The sequence below is a fragment of the Notechis scutatus genome, chromosome 11 (genome assembly GCF_049901735.1).
Source record: "Notechis scutatus isolate UNSWTSFEM ecotype Mainland chromosome 11, rNotScu1.2, whole genome shotgun sequence".
In the NCBI taxonomy this organism is placed as follows: Eukaryota; Metazoa; Chordata; class Lepidosauria; order Squamata; family Elapidae; genus Notechis; species Notechis scutatus.
This window is the reverse complement of record NC_142019.1, coordinates 4,438,285-4,461,482: the sequence shown is the minus strand read 5'-3', so window position 1 is coordinate 4,461,482 and position 23,198 is coordinate 4,438,285. Positions and strand designations below refer to the sequence as shown.

The 23,198-nt window shown below is 42.5% G+C and overlaps 1 long non-coding RNA gene across 1 annotated transcript in view; it reads left to right on the top strand.

The window, feature by feature from the left end:
• The window catches only part of LOC148129685 (uncharacterized), a 68,676-nt gene extending 45,964 nt beyond the window's left edge, over window positions 1–22,712 (top strand). The window contains exons 2-3 of the long non-coding RNA XR_015750779.1: window positions 21,230–21,299; window positions 22,226–22,712. This is a non-coding gene — a long non-coding RNA (uncharacterized LOC148129685). The remainder of the gene's footprint in view (window positions 1–21,229; window positions 21,300–22,225) is intronic.
• The last annotated feature ends 486 nt before the right edge of the window (window positions 22,713–23,198 follow it).

Here is a 23,198-nt window from a genome sequence, read left to right as displayed (position 1 = left end):
CTGCCCACATTTTTGGAGCCCTTTAAAAAAAAAAAACCTCTCCCTCCCCCATCCAGGAAAGTGAAAGCTGAGCTGGTTGGGGCAAATCATTTAAGGGCTGGTCCTGTAAGCATGATAATCAGTTGCTTTGATTCTGTGTTTCCTCTCTGGACTTCTGAAAATTGCCTTCTATTCTTTGTTCTTTTTGACAGGAGGGGAATTGGCTCCTTGCTTTTTTGCTTTTTTATTTTTTTAGCTGAGTGAAACTCTGACAAGCAGCAATTTGCTGAGAGGATGCATTCAGTTAGATGACAGGCTGAGCTGTTTATTTTTGTTCATGTGATGCGAGATTAGGGCTTTGTACAAAAAGAAACAGAGCCACAATAAGAAAGGAGACATTTTCATTGATGGGAGTTGGTTGTCATTTATCTTCTGCAGCTGAAATCTGCATGCATGTAACATTGTACCATAGAAGCAAAATCAGAACTTTCTGGGCATTAAAATTAAGGACGCCTATAACTGCCATCTTAAAGGAGATATTTGTTGTGGTTAGCCAGCAGCAGGTGCAGACGGCTGAGGAGAGCAAGGACTCAGATGAGGGGCCAGGACCATGAGGGAGTAGACTGCTGCCTTAAGAGATTGTGGGGCTGGCAGCAGTGATGAGGAGGTTCCCGAGGAGCCTGTGCTAAGTGCTCGTGCACACCGGGTTGCTCACAGGAAAGAGCAGCTGCAACAGCATGGATGACTCAGGAGTAAGGTGCAAGGTAATGGCCCCTCCTTCAAGAGGATAAAAGCCAGCTGTGAAGCGAACGTTCTTTGCAGGAAGCAAAGACATTTTGAAACTCCGCCTCGTGAACATTCCAGTATCTTAATTTGGTATTTGAAGACTCTTGTGTTGTGAAATATTTCTTATCTGTGATTCTTGGCAGCCTCGCACAGTTTTGGCAAGGTTTGTGTTTATCAAAGTTAATTAGTTTGCAGCAGCCTTTTAACCAGGGATTCGTAAGACTCATTAAAAGGTTTCTGTTCCTTTTGGTTATTGTTTGTCTTATTGGAAAAGGGTTTGGGTCAGAATAATATTTCTCTTTCAGCAAAATAAGATTAGGTGTGCCACTATTCATTTGTGTCAAATCTTAATCTTAACCCAGGTAGTCCTCTCAACATACAACAGTTCCTTTAGTGACCATTCAAAGTTACAACAGCACTGGGGAAAAAATAACTTGCAACTGGGTTTTTTTTTACATGATCATCCCCACAGTCACATGATCAAAATTCGAATGCTTGGCAGCTGGTTCCTATTTATGATGACATTGCTGTGTCCCAGGGCAATGCAATCCCCTTTTGTGACCTTCTGAAAAGCAAGGCCAATGGGGAAGCCAGATTCATTTAAACCACCGTGTTACTAATTTAATAACTGCAGTGATTCCCTGACAAACGTGGCAAGAAACATCATAAAACAGGGCAGAGCTCACTTACAAATGGTCTCTCTTAGCAACATAAATGTTGGGCACAATTGTGGTCATAAGTTGAGGACTCCCTGTAGTTTTTTTCTTTTTTAAAAAAAAAACCATCTCATTTCACAGGGCCCTTTCTAAGGCAATGAAAAATTGCGATCAATTAATTGTTTGGCATGTCTAGAGAATGGAAGTTGTGAAATCTGTTGAATGTGTGACTAAATGGGCCTTCCTTCCAAAAGAATTCTGTCTTGATTAGAAGATGCCAACTTTCTCATGGTCCTACTCTTCGACTCCTGATCTTCCTGGATTAACAGATTAACAGAGTTGGAAGGTACCTTGTAGGTTTTCTAGTCCAACCCCCCACCCAAGCAGGAGACCCTACACCATTTCTGACAAATGGCAGTCCAGTCTCTTCTTGAAAGTCTCAAGTGATGGCACTCCCACAACTTCTGAAGGCAACTTCTGTTCCATGGGTTGATTGTTCTCACTGTCAGAAAGTTTCTCCTTATTTCCAGGTTGACTCTGTCCTTGTTCAGTTTCCATCCATTGTTCCTTGTCTGGCCTTCAGGTGCTTTGGAAAATAGCATGACCCTTCCTCTCTGTGGCAGCCCCTCAAATATTGGAAGACTGCTCTCATGTCTACCCTGGTCCTTCTCTTCACTAGACTAGACAGTCCCAGTTCCTGTTAGGTAGGAAGACCTGAAGAGATCTAAAATTCTTCAGATACTGGTCAATGCTCAGAGACACCTTACCGTGAACTGGAATTCTCTAATGAAGTATGGTTTTTGTTTGTGAGTTACTGAATATCCACAGAGATCTTTTCAGGTCATTCTACTCAAATGTGGGGTGGTTGGGGCAAATTGCTAGTGGAGATCTGGGAAGTATTTCCGAAGCATCCAAGGTTCTTGGGATGACTGGCATTTATTATGTTGCTTCTTGTGTTTGGATTTTCTTTTCACTTGAACAGAGATTAAATGAATGTTTAAGAAAAGTTGGTTACAGTGTTGGGTTGTGGAACTTTACCAAACCTCTTCTACAATAGCCTTCGCCCTACTATGTTGGTACCAAATTCCCCATCCTTTCTACCCTGTACTGCAAGGAGGTGTACCAGCTGGGGATGATGAGAATTGTGGTCCTCTCACACCTGCAGGATGTTTGGTGGGAAAATTGTTGCCATTAGCCTTAGAAGTTAATTTTGATCTTCAAGGATTTATCCATGATCCTGACAGATGGGGAGTATTAAATATTAAAGGCTATCACTGCTGGTTTCACAACCACAAGACAACCTGACAGATGAGTTTTTAAAAGCTTGATCTTAAAAATAGGTCTTTGCGGGTAGTGGGAAGTGTAAACAGGGATCTTAGATTTGACTATCTCCATGATATCTAACGTCTATGAAATAAGGCACTCAGAGAAGCTCCCAGCGCAGCCACCAAAGGCTGTTTCTACAACAGCGTCCCGCCGCCATTTGAATCACAAAAACAATTCCCCTGCAGGTAATGGAAGAACTGGCTACAATCCACAAAGGAGGTAAGTTGCGGTCTAAGGCTTTCAATGGTATTTTATGTATGGAAGTAGGCTAAATTCAGATCATAATGTTTAAATGGTTTTCTTTTTTTTTTCTTGGTGAAGATCCCATAAATAGTTCTCGTTTGGGGCAAGCTTAGAGTCTTAGACAAAAGGTTAGCCAAGAGTTAACTGTTTTATGTGGAGCAAAACAAATTTGCAGAGGTAGCAAATAGGTTTGCAATTTGAAAGACCAGTGAGCATTGCCACAAAATGGCTGACATGGAGACCATGCTATGTATAAAGGTAAAGGTTTCCCCTGTACAGTCATGTCCGATTCTAGGGGGCGATACTCAGCTCCAAAGTGGTCATGTGGCCAGCAATACCGTATGCCAAGGCACATGGAATACTGTTGCCTTCCCTATTTATCTACTTGCATTTGCATGCTTTTAAACTGCTAGGTGGGCAGGAGCTGGAGCAAGGAACGGGAGCTCACCCCATCATGTTATCACTCGGGTCTTGAACCTGCCCTGTCAACTTTCCAACTGGTATAAAATACCCTTATTCCCATAGCCAAAAATGCCTGAAATAGGTCAGATTTTCGCAGGCAAGGTTTTTTTTTTTCTGAAAAAGTTGCAGAATGAATACATTTTGGGCTGAGTGGGGTGGATTTCATCCCGAAATGCAATGCTCTCTTGAAAGTCCTCTTGATAAAATACACATTTTGCATACATGAACATTCCAAGTGCTGTATTACATAAATAATGCAGGCTGCCGGTATCCAGTGTGTTTAGATCAAATGCGTTAGCCATCTTTGAATTCAGCCTGAGCCCAGTTTTACACCTTTATTTACGATTGACTTGAGTTCTGTTTACTAAAAGGTAAATTTACTATTTTATTTCCTGCCCATGCTCCTGCACTCTTCCTTTTTCTTGCTCAGTCCTTGCTCAGCTATTCAAAAATCCCACTGATTCAATTGAGCTTATTCCTGGCAGGCCTGGGGGGAAATGTTGCTGATGCACAGATGGAACGATGGGTTGGGTCTGGTTTTCATAATAACTCATCAATCAAAGATGAAGCTAAATCTAACCCTTTGCAATTTTGTGCTATTTGTGTGGCTCATAATGCAGCTGCTGATAATAAAGATAAAGTAAAGGTTTTCCTGTCCAGTTGTTTGTTTCTTGGCCAAAGGAGCCAGCAGTGTCCAAAGACATTTTCCGTGGTCATGTGTTTAGCCTGACTTTATGCTGAGGAGCACAGAACACAGTTAACTGCCTACCAAAGTGGTACCTATTTCTCTACTCGCATGCTTTGGAACTGTTAGGTGGGCAGGACTTATCACCTATTATCAGGCTGCTGATAATAGTCATAAGATAATAAACCTTCTTTTTCTATACATAATTCTTGGATCAGAGACTTGAATGGTGGTATAAACACCTTTAAATAAACATGAATGCATAACGATGCAAGAAATGAACTTATACAAATACTGTAATGTTCTGGAGCACTCCAGCCAAGCTTCCTCATGTACAATTCCTACCACTATCTTTTGGCAATTCTATCCTTAACCAATTCCTCTTTTAACACTACCAATGAGACTTGTTTCTCTTCTTATTTTGCAGAAAGAAAACCAACTAGAAAAAGAAAGGATGATAATAGAATAGGTTAGAATACCTTTATTGTCATTGCATTCAAAATACAATGAAATTTGAAAGCTACTCCAGCACAATGCCCCAAACACCACATCACAATCACACTACACAATATTTCACAATTAAAATAATTAAAGTAATAATAATAATAATAATTAAAAACCTAGTCTAAAACCTATTTAAAACATATATTAAGTTAGATAGTTTAAAAATGTCACTTATACATAGAACTAAATCACAAATGCACTGTTTGATTCAAGACAATTATTCTTTTTTTGAAAATAAACTGTTTCTCAGTCTATTAGTCCTCATTTTAAGACCCCTATAACGTCTCCCTGATGGTAACAGTTCGAAATATGAATGTCCAGGATGAGAACGGTCTGTGGAGATTTTTTGTGCTCTAGAGAGGAGTCTGGTCTTCGCAATCTCTTCCAAAGAAGAAAGAGCAACTGGAGCATCATCTTATCTACTACAAAGCATCCAGAAATGCAGGATGACAATATCTATATCCCCAGTTCTGGTGCTTCAAGTAGGGCAGGGCAATTGAATAACCAAATCCCCTAATCTTGAGTTGAATGGGAGGAAATTCTAATGCTGCAAACTGTGCAAAGGAGATTGATTGGTAGATCAGCCCTTCCTGAAGGATCTTGTCCATGAAGATGGAAGTCCTGAATAGCATAGTTCCATATTATTTGCTGGCACTCTCACTTCTAATTTGTCTAATTGGGCAGAACAAATGCCTCTCTGGGGCCAAAAGGCAGTTTATCTAGAAGCAATCTGCAAATGGTTTACTTAACATATGCAAAATTTATTCTCATTTGATATGTGTGTCTTTGTGCAGTGCTGGAAAACATGTCAAGTTGTTGACTGCCGGGAGCTAATTTTTAAGATGCAGTTTTGAAACCTAGAAGCCCTAACGTCCAGCAAGGCCAAGCAAGGTATTTTAGATCCGGCAACAAGCTTTTTAAGAGGAAATCTGGACTTTCTCCAGTTCAATACAGATCTGGTACTTAAGCAATGTGGCCTTCATCTCAATAATAATTATGGTAAGGGAAGGACTCCCTTGGGTCAAACTCGACTCCTAGTTTTCTTGGCCAGAATACAAAGATAATCTGTCCTGGTTTGTCTTCTTTAACTTTTAACTTCACATTGTTGCCTACAGCTTTGGGATTGCTGATGGTTCCCCCATCAAAATAACTTTTGTTTTCATCTCTTGGTTGTTGCTGCTTTGTCTTTGTGAGATCATACACTCCAAAAGAGCCAGAAGAGGGATGGAAATGCTAACTGTGGTTCACAAATTACACTCAAGCCTAATTTGTAAAGTTTACCTGAAAAGCCGGCATTCTTTCACTTGCTAATCTGTGGACCATAATTGGATGAATTCATACAGAAGCACTTCCTGACCACATATGAAATAGGTTGCTTTAATTTAAGGATCCCAATAGGCAGTTGGTCTAATGTACAGTCCAAAAGTAACAAGGATGATCAAGGGAGTTCGATCCTGCGGCACCTTCAGACTACGAATATGATCCATTACAATAAAGACAAAATAAAAGAACGGATGTGAACAAGTAAGGCTTTGTTCAGTCTTCTTTCAAAGAGTGTAAGAATCTTGATTCAGTTTAAAGCAAAATGTGAGAGCTAATTTTACTTTAATTAACTTTGCTTCAGTGGCAGCTGTTACAAGGGGTCTTTTTTCAAACTACTTTAGTTTGTTTCAAAGATCCTATCTCTTAGGCTATTCTATTCTAACTCCCTTCACCTTTCCTTCAACTTCCTGATTCTAAAAGATTGACAGTAAACAATAGCGTTGGAAACAAAACTGCTATTACCTGTTACCGCTTGGATGTTAATTTAAGATAACAGCTTGAATGGGTCAGGTTGACTCACATGCTCCTCCTGGTCAGACAGAACCAGTAGAGAAATTTGTATGGCACCTGACACTTACAACTCTGGTTAGACTATTTCATTGTGTGGGAAGCTAAGCATCTGTACGAATTCAGTCTCTTTTTGGCAATGTATGGGAAAATGGGTTAATTCAGTTGGGTTATGTTCTTATTTCCTATGGACAGCACATAGTTAAATTAAGGAATTTGCAACACAAGAAAATAACCAAAAAACTTTCTTTTTTTCAAAGAAAAATAAATAAACAATCTGATTTACACAATACACTAGGCAGAAATGTGATTAAGCCTGAAATGATATGTAAAGCTGGACTTTAATATACATTGTTGTGATTTGTAGATAAATCCTCATTTATAACCAGGGTTTTACTTTTTTAGGAGTATTTGCTCGTCAAGCATCTTCTATACATTGTACTTTAATGGCTTGTTAATGCTCCTTTGTTTCCCTCTAATGGCTGCTCGGGGGTGTCCCAAAGCCAGATGTTTTATCTCAGATGCTGATGTGGGCGGGACTGGTACATCAGTCTAAGGCTAAGCCATGATGTTTGTCTTGGTGTGTTGTAGAAATCTAGTCTTCTTTCTAGCCTTACTTTTCCTGTGCTTTAAAAACCATGATACGGGGCTTGGTGTCTTGTGCAAACCAGCCAACTGTGGTTTGATAAACTACATTGAAGAAAATAGTTCGTACATGTTGTGGAAACTGGCACTGAAATCTTTCTCTCTACTACTGGATTTCCTATAGATCTTCCCAATCCCTGCCTTTGGTTCGTTCACAAACCGGTTTTTCTCTTTTCTGCCTCTTCCTGTCAAATTGTCTTCAAAAGTCCAGAATCCCAATCCTTCTCTTCATGATGGAGATAGTGTTGAAGAGAACTTCATTTACCTGATGCCTGGCATGTCCAATTTGTTCCTGTTGGAAGTTAAAACCCACCCCTTTCCTAGGAAAATGAAATATTTTAGGATATACTAAAAGGCAGGATATTTCCCCTAAAGAGAGAAGCAGAAACTCCCCTCAGAAGCAGAAGCTCACCCCCATCTTTGTTAATGGGTGGGCCATTAAGGCCTGGGCCAGAGTATTCCACATAACAAAGCCCTCTACCCATCTCACCACCTGGCCTGGGAAGACTGCATCAGCCGGCACTCAGGTGAAGCCATGTGGTCCAGACAAAGCCTACAAAAGTAATTAAGACCCCCGCCCCAGGAGTCTGACAGCCAATGGGATACATTTCTTACACAGGAACAGGAAACACTAAGGTGGGACCCAACCAGAGGTATAAAACTAAGGATCTCTCAGCATCTTGGCCCTTCTTTTCCCTCACCCAACATCTTGAAGCATGTGGGCCATTCTTTTCACTTTGGAGCTCCAAGCCATGTTGTCCTGTCCACCATTAAGCCATCTTTCCAAACAGCCTCCATGTTTCCAGTGTCTTTTTTCCCCACTTGGAACTGAACACAGAAGGATATTTCTTCCAACACTCCAGTACAGCTCTTTAAACCAGGGGTCCCCAATCACCAGTCCACACTTCAGTGGCTGGCCACGGCCTGTTGGGAACTGGGCCACATAAGTTGCAAGCTGCATTTATGCAAGGGGTGCGCGCATGTGCAAAAACCATGCCCTTCCCCCTCCACTGGCGCTGCCACTGGTCCACAGAGCCAAAAAAGTTAGGGATCGCTGCTTTAAACTTATATGCAATATACTCGGCATGTTGTCCGAGGAGTGAGAAAGATTCTGGCAGTGGTTTGCTCTCCAGTTTCAATTCAGTTTCTGAACATTTCGTTACCAAACTAGGTAACATCATCAGCAGGATTTTCTTCTCCTACTCACTTTAGCTTATAAATCGAAACAAGCTTGGAGAGCAAACCGCTGCCAAAATCTAAAAGCTCCAAATATTTTTGTTATTATTTCAAAGGGAGAAAGGTTGTTTGGCAAAGTTGTGCCTATAAGACATTCTCTCCGAACCATCTTGAATTTCATGGGCCTTTGATCTTCCTTTTTATCTCCACTCCAGTCTTCTTATCGGCTTCCTTTCTTGGCCTCTCCTCCCCAATTTTTAAATTAACGCTTTGCTGAAAAGCTGGGCCAGGTGGGTGGAAGATCATCTGTTCCAAGACACATCAGAATGGACAGCAATTTCTCTTTCACCCTTTCTCTTTCTGCTACTCTGATGACAAGGAGAATAGGGTGTCCGACCTAGCAAGAAACTCATGCAGTAGGATGGTTTCTGAGTCTTTTGAAGGCAGACTTTAGAGGCTGCTCTTCTCTTTCATTGTAGATTGAATTGAATTCCAGGAGCTACTAATTACGGTAGGGTTATGTTCCAGATGTGGCATCTGTCGTTCAGGGAAGCCACTGGGCTTTTGAGAAAGCTCCAAGGTATGCTACTTAAATTGAAATAAAATGTCATTCCCTCCTCGCTTTCTATAATTCTCTCCCTTTCTCTCTCTCTTTCTCTCCCTCTCCCTCCCTCCCTCTCCCTCCCTCTCTCTCTCTTTCTCTTTCAATTGCAGGCATCCTGGTCAGTAATTGCAGATAATCAAGAAATCTTTTAACAATCATGTAGAAGAGGATTATTATGGCAAGTGCAGAGAAAAGAAAAGCTATTCCAGCCAAAAGCCTTTGTGTGTATGTGTGTGTGTGTGACAATCAGCTGGTTTTTCCAATCCAATCATTGTGGGTGTGCACATTACCATGATTTGCTGAACAGGCCACAAACAGCTGAGTTTATGTACCATCTTGAGCCATTAAATTAAAAGCCATAATGGCTGAGTTCAGATATCACAGGGCTGCCAGATGTGGGTAGGAAAACAGTGAATAACCATTAGATGGCAACAAAGAGCCAGTTTTCTGTGTCTCTTTGCTGCCATCTAGTGGTCATATTCATTTGCACTCGCATGTGTTTAAACCAGAGTGAGGCCACTCTTCACCACTGGCAACTAATTAGGAATGCTGTGTCTTAGTTGATGTGAAGTAACTAAGTTGTCTTCTGACAAGCAAAGTCAATGGGGAAGCCAGATTCCCTTAACAACCATGTCGTTCACTTACAGAAATGTGGCAAGAGAAGTCGTAAAATGGGGTAAAAGCTCACTTAACAAATTTCTCACTGAGCAACATAAATGTTGGGCTCAATTGTGGTGGTACTTGTAATTATTATTACTTTACTTCACCGGTGCAAGATTTTATATTCTTTGCAGAAGTTGGATGCTGCCTCTTCTTCCTCCTCCTCCTCCTCTTCCTGTTCCCCCTCCTCCTCCTCTTCCTCATTCTTTTCCTCCTCCTCTTCTTCCTCCTTCTCCTTGTCCTCCTCTTCCTCCTCCTTCTCCTCCTCCTCTTCCTCATTCTCCTCCTCCTCCTCCTCCTCCTCCTCCTCCTCCTCCTCCTCCTCCTCCTCCTCCTCCTCCTCCTCCTCCTCCTCCTCCTCCTCCTCCTTCCTTCTGGCACCAGCTCTTCCAACAAAGTGGAGAGCACCAGCAGCAGCCATGGCTTCAGAAAGATCCTGCTGTATTTTTAGACAACCTTTAATTAAGATGCTTTGTGTGTTGTGGAGGCCAAATGATACGTTGCCACTTTTTAGCTGTCAGCCAGGAAGGAGGCGCAGAAGCCTTTAAAAGCCTCTTCTATTATTCCTTTAATCAGACCGTCACTTTGGGGAGCTTTTGCCCATGACAATATGTATCCTTGTGGAGGATAGGTGAAGCCCTGGTTCCTGCGCGTTGACCAATCAGGAAGAATCCACAACGGATCTTTTTTCAATGGATTTTAATCGCAAATCGCAGCTTCCAAAGGGGAGGAGATTGGGATGGGAAATTCAAGATCTCTGCCATCCTTCAGAGGACCTAGAATCTAGATTCAGAATAGAGTTGGAAGGGACCAGGGATGGGATTCAATTTTTTTAATGACCGGTTCTGTGGGCGTGGCTTAGGTGGTGGGCGTGGCTTGGTGGTCATGTTATTGGCTGGGTGTGGCCAACTCAACATCACTCACATCGAGGCACGCATCTCCTCGCTTGGCCTCACATGACTGTGGGGATGCTGCAACAGTCGTAAGTGTGAAAAATGGTCATAAATTACTTTTTTCAGTGCCATTGTAACTTGAATGGTCACTCCACACAAGCAAAGTACCAGCAAAGGAGAGGGGAAAAACTCCAGAGAAGTTCCAGAGACAGGAAGTCTAGTCCTGCCAAGAATGTAATAAGGGTTAATGGAGAGGCAGTTTCTGTAAGCAACACCAGAATGTTTCCTTCTTGCCTTCCTTACAGGATTAGGCCAGTAATTTCTTCTAACAACCGGTTCTCCGAACTGCTTAGAATGTTAACAACCGGTTAACTAGCGAAGAGGTGCGAACTGGTAGAATCCCACCCCTGGAAGGGACCTTGGAGGTTTTCTAGTCCAACCCCCTGCTCAAATAGACACTCTGTTCCATTTCAGACAAGTGGCTGTCCAGTTTCTCCTTCAAAGCCTCCAGTGATGGAGCACCCACAACTTCTGAAGGCAAGTTGTTCCACTGGTTGATTGTTTTCACCGTTAGGAAGTTTCTCCTTAATCCCAGATTGCTTCTCTCCTAGATTAGTTTCCATCCATTGTTTCTTGTCTTGCCTTCTGGTGTTGCAACATCATGTTGCCTTTCTCCTCCCAGATAATTTTTAATCTGTCCTCACTTTAGATAGATAGAATAGAATAGAATACTTTATTGGCCAAGTGTGATTGGACACACAAGGAATTTGTCTTGGTGCAAATACTCTCAGTGTACATAAAAGAAAAGATACATTTGTCAAGAGTCAAGAATCATCAGGTACAACACTTAATGATAGTCATAGGGTATAATAAGCAATCAAATCATACTAGGAACAGTCAATATAAATCGTAAGGATACAAGTGACAAAGTTACAGCCATACAGTCACAAGTGGGAGGGGATGGGTGATGAGGAGTGATGAGAAGGTTAACAGTAATAGTAGTGCAGACTTTGTAAATAGTTTGACAGTGTTGAGGGAATTATTTGTTTAGCAGAGTGATGGCTTTTGGCAAAAACACTGTCCTTGTGTCTAGTTGTTTACTGGTATCTTTCAGATGATGGTCAGATTTCTTAAAAAAATACACACAAAAGAAAACAAAAAACCAATTCTGGAAACCTTCAGAGACTTTCTAGTAAACTATCATCTTTTCCCATAGTTTCCCAAGTAGCCATGTATATATATGCCTGATGCTTCCGGTAGATTAGGCACTATTGTAGCAGTATATAAACCATCATGTTATATGAAAAAAAATGAATATATTAAACTTGCCTGGCTGATAAGCAGTGTTCCAATATTTGTGGGGCTGCCAGAAAGAAGAAGGGATCCACCTGTTCTCCAAAGAACCTCAATACAGAAGAAGAAGCAATGGATAGAAACTAATCAGGAGAGGACCAACCTAGAAATAAGGAGAAATTTCCTGACAGTTAGAGCAATTAAACAGTGGAATGGCTTGCCTTCAGAAGAATAGGATAGGATAGGATAGAACAGATGAATAAAGAATAGAACAGAAGTATAGAATTTATGAATGAATAGAATAGAACAGAATAGAACAGAACAGAACAGAATTGTGTTCAGACACAACTGGACAGGGGAAACCTTTACCTTTTTGTACCACACTGTATACTGGAGGATGATCTTTGAAAAACCAGGCAATGGCCTGTTGGTTGGCTTGAAGAAATCCTCTGGTTTAGATCAAGCAGAAGGACTCCTGGGCCTGGGTGTCATCTAGTCCTTCATTGTCACCACCCATGATGACAAGTCCTCTTCTGCTACACTGCAACAGCAAAATAGAATGAATGAGCTGGAAGGGACCTTGGAGGTCTTCTAGTCCAGCCCCTATACAATCTCAGACAAGTGACTGTCCAGTCTCTTCTTAAAAGCCTCCAGTGAGCCTCCTTTCTGGAGGCAAAACTGTTCCATTGGTTAATTGTCCTCCCTGTGAGGAAGTTTCTCCTTAATTCCAGGTTGCTTCTCTCCTTGATTAGTTTCCATCCATTGTTTCTTGCCCTGCCTTCTGGGGCTTTGGAGAATAATTTGACCCCTTTTGTGGGTGGACACTGGCTGGAGGAGTTTTTTGGGGGGGCTACAGAAATGGAGATTAGGGGTTACATTGCCAGTAGGGTCACAGGTTTCCTGTCCCCATGTAAAAGGGTCTAGTAGATGAAATGATTATGATGTTGAAAATAATCTAAGATGAGAGAGGGGATTTTCTTCTTCTTTTTTCCTCCCCTCCAAGACTGAACATCCCATTTATCACCAAAACCTTCAGCTTGAATGAAAGAGCTGCATAAGGCACTTGCCACAGAGGCGGGGTGATTCTGGGTCATTGTGTCTTGCACAACCTACACAATCACAAACCCTTTATTAGCTCTTTTGTTTCAGAGCTGATCTGCCTTCTTAGAGCAGGAAATGGAGGATGTTCCTCCTTTGCCAAGGATGAGGAGGTTAAGAAAAAGCTAGTGTGTTTTTTCTAATGTCTGCTCTTGGTCTGCAAGCACCATTACACAGTTTTGTGCTGCCTCACACCTGTAACTCAACACTGAGACCAAAATACCCAGGGCCAGCAAGCCTTGAAAATGTATTCGGATGTGTTTTAAGAGTCTGTTTCCAAAGGTTTTGTGCCCAAGGTCCGTTTCCTAATATGATTTCCCCTGGAACTATATTTCTGCATTCTTATATCATATTGAGGCAGGTCCATTAAGACTTGGTAGTTGCGTTCACATACCATGCTAATCTCAGTTAAGGATTTACATTTCCCTGGATGTAAGCTTTTTTTTTTGGTAATTGCTCCTTTTTGAACATAACATTCATAGAACATAGAATAATAGACTTGAAAGAAATCACAGAGGTTTTCTAATCTAGGGGTCACCAACCTTTCGGACCTCAGAGACCACTGAATTCATAATTTAAAATCCCGCAGACCACTAATATGATCTGCCAGCTGGATGGGTGTGGCAAGGTGGTCATGTGACTGGGTAGGCGTGGCCAACTCAATGTCACTCACAATGAGGGGCACTACGCCGGCCTCCATTCGCCTGTTCTGACCCAAACCTTGTTCCAAGAAAACCAACACCAAGCAGCAAAACCTTTTAATGATTCTTTACGAATTGCATTCCTTCACGGTTAAAAGGCTGTTTCAAACTAACTGTCTCTGATAAGAAACGAGCCATGCCAAGGTTGTGCAAGGCTACCAAGATCACTAGATAAAGTTGCCAAGAAATATTTCAAACACAAAGAGTCTCCAAACATAAACTAAGATAGTCCGAATGTCCACAAGGCTTGAGTGCAAAAACTTCTTAGCTTCCTGCAAAGAACTCTGGTTTCTCAGCTGGCTTGTGTCTCTTAAGGGAGGGGCCATTACCCTAGAGCCTTACTCCTAAGTCGCCCATACTGCTGCAGCAGCTCTTTCCTTCCAGCAGCCCTGCGTGCCTGGGCACAGGGCACAGGCTCCTCTGGGACCTCTTCATCACTGCTGCCAGCCTCCATAAGCCCCAAAGGCAACACTCCACTCTCTGATGGTCCTGGCCCCATCCCTGCATCCCACGCAGGCCCCTCATCTGAGTCCTCAGCCATCGGCACCTCCTCTCACAGATACTCCTCGCCTTCCTGCCCGGGCTCCTTAGGGCCCCAACAGGAAGCAGTTGTTGAAGCTAAGCAGCCACCAGGAGAAAGAGTTGGCAAAACAACTGGCTCAGTTCAAATTGGATCTGACCAAGAAGGAGGCTCAGCAGAAGCATCTCACTGAGGACTAGGAGCACAGGCTTTCCATGCAGAGGGGAGACCTGCAGGAGTGCATGGCCAGATACCAGCGCCTGGAGGTTCAACGGGCTGAGATGGTCAGCCACTTCCAGGACATGATGCAGTCCCACTGGAACAAGGCCTTCCGGTTCTTCGCCACCAGCGGCCCTTCCCTCCAGCTCCTGCCTTCGCCCAAAGCCCCACGCCAGGAGGCTGAAGCAGGCCCCAAGTCAGAATGTCTGCCCCCCTCCAACCTGCACAAAAAGACCCAGAAGGGGGAGACTCTCTGCAGCAAAACAAACGTTCATTGCACGTATCCGGCCCAGGAGCCGTAGTTTGAGGACTCCTGATTTAGTGCAATATTAAAAAATGCAAATAATTTTTTCTGCGGACCACCACAATTTTCTCGTGGACCACCAGTGGTCCACTGACCACCAGTTGGTGACCGCTGTTCTAGTCCAACCCCCTGCTTGAACAGGGGACCTTATACCATTTTAAACAAGTAGTTCTCCTGTCTCTTTTTGAAAGCCTCCGTTGATGGAGCACCCAGAACTTCTGAAGGCAAACTATTCCATTGGCTGGTCAGGAAATGTCTCCTTAGTTCTGGGTCGCTTCTCGCCTTGGTTAGTTTCCATCCATTGTTTCTTGTCTTGCCTTCTGGTGCTTTGGAGAATAATTTGACTCCCTTCTCTTTGCAGGAGCCCCTCAAATATTGGAATTCAGAAAGGCACTTTCAGACATTTCACTCACAAGCATCTTTTTTTATTTCTTCCAATGAATTTTTGAACAAGGAGAGACTAGTGGTGTTTCTGGCCATGTTTCAGTGGATATTTTGGCAGCTTTTTCAAGTCTGGTCCTGCAGAAGTTTTGGGCAGATGGTTTTTGTGTCTCTGCTTTTCCCCATCTGAAATGGGAAGGTGAGAGAAGTACTGGCTGGATCACAGATTTCCAGAGAGTCAATTTGTTGTCCAGATTTCTACCTGTTCATCTTCACCAAGTGTTCTGACCCAAACCCTTTTCCAATAAGACAAACACGAACCAAAGGGAACAGAACCCTTTTAATGATTCTTACAAATTCCCAGTTAAAAGGCTGCTGCAAACTAATTACTTTGATAAGCACAAACCTCACCAAAACTGTGCGAGGCTGCCAAGAATGACCTAGAAATATTCTTCAACACAAGAGTCTTCAAATACCAACTAAGATACTGCAATGTCCACAAGGCTGAGTTTCAAAATGTCTTTGCTTCCTGCAAAGAACACCTGATTTACAGCTGGCTTTTATCCTCTTGAAGGAGGGGCCATTACCTTGCAGCCTTACTCCCAAGTTGCCCGTGCTGCTGCAGCTGCTCTTTCCTGTGAGCAATCCTGCATTCATGCGCACTTGGCACAGGCTCCTTGGGAACCTCCTCATCGCTGCTGCCAGCCCCCACAATCTCTGAAGGCAGCAGTCCACTCCCTAATGGTCCTGGCCCCTCATCCAAGGCCTCGGTCTCCTCAGCTGTCCACACCTGCTGCCAGCTAACCACAACACCAAGACAGAATAAATCCTTGAAAATTACAAATTGTTATCTGGAAAAATCCACTAATCCTACAGTCACAATCTTGTGTACAGTAAGGTGTGTTCAAACCCCACTAAAATCCACTGTGTGTGTGTGTGTGGGGGGGGAACCCTACCTTAATTAGGTTTTGCACTTGAGGATGGTAATATGATGGGGAAAAAAACAAATAGAAACAATAACAAAGAAGACATTTTTTCAACTTCTTAGGCCTGAAGGACTCACCAAGCAATTCTGTAGTGAGATATTGGAAAGTCACAGGTCTGAACGTAAGTGTGAGCATATTCTCAGTTTTGCACATCTTACTAATTGGCACGAAGCATTTAGTTAATCAAGTGTTTAAAAGAGCCTTTGTATAGCTGAAAAGATCTGCTGGTTTGCTTCCAAGTGCTCCAACGCAACAACACAAAAGGACTCCAGCAGCAGCTCCCTTTGCTTGGAGACCTGAATGTATACAAATCAAAGATTTCTTTGAGTCACCGTAATTCACTTCAGTCTTTTCCAACCCTCTGAGAACAGGCAAATGAAATTGCTTTGTAATGGAGCCCAGCTGTGCAGGCTCGCAAAAGATGAGGAGAAATCCTTGGCTGTTGTTATCCAGAGCACAGAGACTTTTGGACCTGCCCAGGGGAGATCAATGCATTACTTGGCGGGGGACTTTTGACAGTATTCTGTCTTTGGGTGCTTGGCCAGACGAGGCAGGGAAAAGGTTGTACTAGTAGTTGAATGTTCTCCGTCTCTTTGCAACTCTTCAAATGAAGATCTGGTTTTGCAGAGCTAAATGGACAACCCTAAGAGAATTCTGAGTGACCAGCTCACTGCCTGACTGCAAATAAATTTAGATCCGGTTTTGGTTGCAATAAAATAGATAGATAGATAGATGGAGGGAGGGAGGGAGAGAAAAAAGAGAGAGAGAGAAAGAGGGAGAAACAGAGAGACGGAGCGAGGAAAGGAAGGAAGGAGACGGAGAAAGAAAAGAAAGGAGGGAGAGAAAGAGAGAGCGAGAGAGAGCAGTCCTGATACTTCAACTCCCAGAATTCCCTAGCCACCATGCAGTCTACACATCATAAAGTTGCTAAGGTTGAGAAATACTTTGACCGACATCATGTCTATGGAGATCTCCATCATCTCCGTCAGCCAGGTCAAAAGCACCTTTGAGAGTTTTACAGACAGTTAGATAAACTTTGAATGGGAAGCCATAATGAAGGAACAGAGGAAGCATCAGGTCAAGGAAAGGAGAAATCCCAACATTGGCTCATGGTCCACTGCAATTTTACAAAACAGGATCTTTTATTCATGCATGTTCTCTAGTTAGAGAAAAGTGGACTGTTTCTTTCTTGTTCATATCAATAGTTCAAGTTTTCACTCGCCATGCTACTTGGTTCCATTTCTGATACGTTGATACTTTTTTTGGGAAAAATATATATATTTAAATTGGGAGCTTTGAGCTTGAGATCTTGGGAAATGTAGGTGTAAAGTAAACCATTCCTGCCCTTGTTAGCCATTATATTCATTCAAGGTGTAATTTGGGAATAATGCTTCCCTATTGAATGGCATGCCATATGTACTAGGTGTATGTGCCCTTGGCTTCAGCTCAACAAATGCCCCCCCACAAGTGACTCAAATATGTAGCAACCATGCCTGATTTTCCAATAAACATGATGGCATCCGTATTTCCCCTTTCAACCCCTGAAGCATCATTCTTGACTTGAGAATTTTGGCTGAGCTTATCACTCGTACCCAAATGCGATCACTTTGCTAAACAACTAACTCCCATAACACTGTCAACCTATTTGGTATGACTGTATTACTATTCTTCTTCTCATCCTTCCCATTACCGATCTCTTCCCTCTTAGGACTATAACCATGTTGCTTATATCTTTACAATTTATATTGTTTTATTTGTTCCCTAATATGATTTAATTGCTTTTTAGTAACCTATCACAGGGATGAGAGTTTATTATCTTTCTACTGTTCTGCTTATTGATATTTGGATGGCATAAAGCAGACAGATCAACTCCACAAAGCATCCATACAAAGTATTTTTTATTGATTCATCAGGCATCCTGTCAACTCACATTCATGATGAGGTTCTTCTTAATGTCCAATCCTTTGCATATCTGAATTGTGGTGTAGAAAGATAATAAACTCTCATCCCCATGATGATGATTGAAGCGACTGCATGGTAATGGCTTCAGGCAAGAGTGAGGGAGCCTCCCTCAACCCAACAAGGGTCAATTTAGTGACCAATTAGGATTACAGATGTGACCACATGACATCGACTACATTTCCCAGAACACCTTAACTACATTTACCATGATGCATTCCCTTAAGGGGACAGCTCTCAAATCCCAACTAACTCTAAACTGTCTGGACAGCACAATGTTGTATCTTATGATTCTTGATGAATGTATTTTATTTCTTCTTTATGTACACTGAGAGCATTTGCACCAAAGACAAATTCCTTGTGTGTCCAATCACACTTGGCCAATAAAGAATTCTATTCTGTTCTATTCTATTCTATTCTATTCTATTCTATTCTATTCTATTCTATTCTATTCTATTCTATTCTATTCTATTCCATTCCATTCCATTCCATTCCATTCCATTCCATTCCATTCCATTCCTCTATTCTATTCTATTCTATTCTATTCTATTCTATTCTATTCTATTCTATTCTATTCTATTCTATTCTATTCTATTCTATTCTATTCTATTCTATTCTATTCCATTCCATTCCATTCCATTCCATTCCATTCCATTCCAAACAGTTACCATCTATTGAACTTAGATGCTCAAACTTAAAAAAAAAAGAATCAGTCTGACAATCTGGAGTGAAAAAAAAAATCTATGAACCCATGATAAAAATTCAGTATCTGGATTGCCTGCATGTCTCAGTTCACTATTTGCCATGAATTAGCTATTAAGCCCATTTGTAAATATATGCAGGTAGCTCACTTTCCCTCGATTGCTCAGAAATCTGTATCATCGGGGTAAAGAAATGTTTGGCCAATATTAATGAGAAAATACCGAAACCATACTTTGCAGACTCCCTAGCAGAGCATCTTAAGAGCATGGCTACCAGAATAAACAAATCTTTCAACTCGTTGGGAAAGTTAATTTGGCAGAGGCAAACAGTGAAGAAGAAATGCAAGTTCCTCTCCTGCTGCCAGCTGGTTATCATAGCTTTGTTTATTGTTGAATAGATTCCAATGTTTTCCCCGTTCTGCCAAACCTAACGGCAGAATAAGGCACTCCCATTCTTGCCATATGAACGGTAGCTTCCTGGTTTTATTTGGGAGAATGCTCTGTTACTCCATTCCGAATCAGTTAAATGGAAAATCAAATTGCTTGAGAAAAGGGAATCAAATTAATCTGGCTTCCTGAATATATCTTGAGTTGTCAGATTGGATCAGAGCCCAGTCCTACTGGCTCCTAATGGCTGGGGCCAATCTTGAGGTTAGCTAACCATCTTAATTATAATAAGGAAAGCTACGTCCAGGTGACCTGGGCACCTGCTGTTTCCTCCGCTGTCCAGATGGCACTAATGGGTAACTTCAAGACTCCTTCTGGTTCTTCTGCAATTAAATCCCCCACGGATGAGCATGTCTTCAAACAGAATCCTTATCAGCCACTTTCAAACTGAGCTTGGTACCTCCACTAAACAAAATATCTGGCTCCCTAATAGGAGATAATGCTATCAGTGCTACGTAATGGTTTGGATTGTTGAGACAAGGTTCAGGGTTCTGAAAACTAGAAGACCGCATAAACACACCTATATAACATTTAAAAAAAGATAAATCAGCAAAGCTCCTTTTCTCATTTCTCCTCACTCTTTTTCCAGAAGCTTCTTGGGGAGAGGGAAAGTGGGAGGAAGGAAGAAGGAGGAAGCAAAGCATTTACAAATTACAGATTAACGGAGTTGGAAGGGACCTTGTAGGTCATCTAGTCCTACCCCCTGTCCAAGCAGCAGAGCCTGTTAGATAGCCACTTATTTATGCCACAGCTTGGTAAGATTTTGCTGCGACTGAATGCCAAACAGCAGCCAAGACATTCCAAATGTCCACAAGGCTTGAGTGCAAAAACTTATTTGCTTCCTGCAAAGAACTCCGGTTTCTCAGCTGGCTTTTATCTCTTAAGGGAGGGGCCATTACCTTGCAGCCTTACTTCCGAGTTGCCATGCTGCTGCAGCTGCTCTTTCCTTTGAGCAGCCCTGCGTGCATGGGCACTGGGCACAGGCTCCTCAGGGACCTCTTCATCACTGCTGCCAGCCTCCACAATCTCCAAAGGCATCATTCCACTCCCTGATGGTCCTGGCCCCATCCTTGCATCACACATCTGAGTCCTCGGCTCTCTGAGACCTCAGCCAGCCGCACCTGATGCTGGCCAACCACAACAGTTTCCAAGAGTGACACCCTAAGAGGTATCTTTGTGGAGAATCCGACCTTACATTTATTCAAACTTTGTGGAGTAGGGTTCTCCATAAAGATATCTCTTAGGATGGCATGTCTGACAAAGTGGTTGTTGAGTAAAAAAAATGTGGGATCTTCACCCAACAAATCATGGGTCTTCCACCCCCACCCCAATTATAGCCATTTCTCAACATTTGGAGAAGGAGCTGGTGAACATTCAGGTATAGTTGCAGTGACTAAAGAATGAGCCACGGTGGCGCAGTGGTTAGAGTGCAGTACTGCAGGCTACTTCTGCTGATTGCCAGCTGCCTGCAATTTGGCAGTTCGAATCTCACCAGACTCAAGGTTGACTCAGCCTTCCATCCTTCTGAGGTGGGTAAAATGAGGGACCAGATTGTTGGGGGCAATAGGCTGACTCTGTAAACTGCTTAGAGAGGGCTGTAAAACACTATAAAGCAGTATATAAGTCTAAGTGCTATTGCTAAGTGCTATGTTCCATTCAAAAAATGGAAAAAGTATAAGGGGCAGATAAGGAGAGAGAGAGAGGGAGGGAGAGGGAGAGGGAGAGAGAGAGAAGGTGACCCAGAAATAAAACCAACAAATGAAAAAAGCCACACTGAACTAAGGCTGGGGGATTTTGGAGCTCCTCAGACAACTCTCTACCTGTTTGATCAAAAACTTGTGCTTTTTCTTCCAGGGGTTTTGAAGTTGCATTCTCTGGGTCCCGTCTAAACCTGGAATGGTTTTTATTTTTCAAAAGGAGGAAGCCCGCCATCTCTTTTTGTGTTCTTTCCTTTGGTGTCAGTGTTCAAAAGATTAATTTTTTAACCTTTTAAGAATGGGGAAAACATCACTCGAGACTTTCAAGAAGAGATTGGACTCCCATCTGTCAGAAATGGTGTAGGGTCTCCCGCTTGGGCAGGGGGTTGGACTAGATGACCTACAAGGTCCCTTCCAGCTCTGATGATCTGTTATCTATCTGTTGTCTGTTAACCTACATTCCTTCAATTCTAGGTTTGGTACAGTACATAAGGACGTAATGTTGACAGTGGTACCCAACAGATAAGCCAGTCAGACAGGGGAGGTAAGTTGTTGGAGATCCCATCAGCCAAAGAATTTGGTGGAGACTGGTGGGGTCCAGGCAGGGGCAGGATTCTACCGGTTCTGACCGGTTCTATAAAACCGGTTGTTATGATTCTGCACAGTTCGGAGAACCGGCAAATCGTGCCCCTGGCTGGCCCTGCCCCTCCCTGCCCAGTCAGTCCTTATTGTGCATGCCTGACATTGCTGATTGCATTCACCTCTACCCAGTCATTCCTTAAGATATTTCTTTCCCCAACCCTCCCAACGATCAGCTGTTCTGATGATCAACTGTGCCGGGATCCCCTCACTGTCTTACTGCTTCCCTGAAACCCAGGAGGCAAAAAATGGCGGCGGGGGGGAGTTTTGCTGAAAAAAAGCCACGCCCACCTAGCCACACCCACAGAACCACTTGTTTAAAAAATTGAATCCCCCCACCTGGGTCCAGGTAGAGAACTTTCTCTGCCACGGCCCCCTCTCCTCCTGGAGGTGAGGCACCCCCCACTCTCCTGGCCTTCCAGAAAGGCATAAAAACATGGCTTTCCTCCTTGCTTGAGTTCACAGAAGAGCACAAAGCTCTGGGGCTGGTTAGTGCCCTCAAAGCCTTCCTGCCTTTCAATTAATTTTTAACATTGCTTGCCTCTTTTTCAACTTTATATATTGTTTTGTATGCTTTTAATATTTTTCAGTGTACACCGCCAGGTTCCCTCTGCGAGGGAGATGGCCGGTTCATAAATATGATAAATAAAATATATAAAGTAGCTGGTAATTTAATACAAGACATAAAAATAATGCAAAGTCACATACCAAGTATGCTAGGAGAGCTAAGCACTAGAAGGGAATGCAGATCTGAACCCTGTAATCTTAATTCTTTCTTTCTTTTGTTCTCTCTCTCTCTCTCTCTCTCTCCTTCCTCCTTTCCTTCTGTAGGAAGTTATCACCAACCGCTCTTCTAGAAAAATGAAATATCCTAGGAAATATTTAAAAGGCAGAATATTTCCCCTAAAAAGAGAAGTAGAAACTCAGAAGCAGAAACTCACCCCCCCCACCTTTGCTAATGAGCCATTACTTTAGCCTAGGCCAGCCTATTTTACAAAACAAAGATCTCCAGGTAGAGCTATAGGAATTGCCCAAAGCCCTTTCATTACATCATCATCCAGCAAGGTTCAACCAAGCCTGGGATTCAGGACGGCCCACAGAGTTGCCCCTGCAAGGCCCCATGGGAGTCTGACCACCAATCAGAATACAAGCTCAAATTCAAATCCCAACAGAGGGTATAAAACCCAGGCACACTCAGCATGAAGCATGTGATCGTCCTTTTCACTTTGGAGCTCCAAGCCATGTGGTCCTGTCCACCATTAAACCATCTTTCCAAACAGCCTCCATGTTTCCAGTGTCTTTTTCCCCACTTGGAACTGAATCCAGAAGGATAATTCTTCCAACACTTCCTTCCTTCTCCCTTTTTCCCTTTCTCCCTTCTCTTCTCTTCTCTTCTCTTCTCTTCTCTTCTCTTCTCTTCTCTTCTCTTCTCTTCTCTTCTCTTCTCTTCTTTCTTTCTTTCTTTCTTTCTTTCTTTCTTTCTTTCTTTCTTTCTTTCTTTCTTTCTTTCTTTCTTTCTTTCTTTCTTTCTTTCTTTCTCACCACCCTTTACTGATTACCTGCCTAAGAAGAAAGGAAGGCGAATAAAAATGCTGTATGGCCTTCCTTCACATTTAACAATGCTTGAATAAGTGGAAGTTTCCGTATTTGGAGTGAAATTAACATCCTTGTTTTGAGGAATGGGGGAAAATTGGTTTTCTTTAATTAGAAGTGAGTGGGAGGTTCAAAGCTCTACAAGCTTGATATTGTTCATATTTCCTTCATGCGTATTTATGTATTATGAGTGCTGCCATAGTCTGAAATG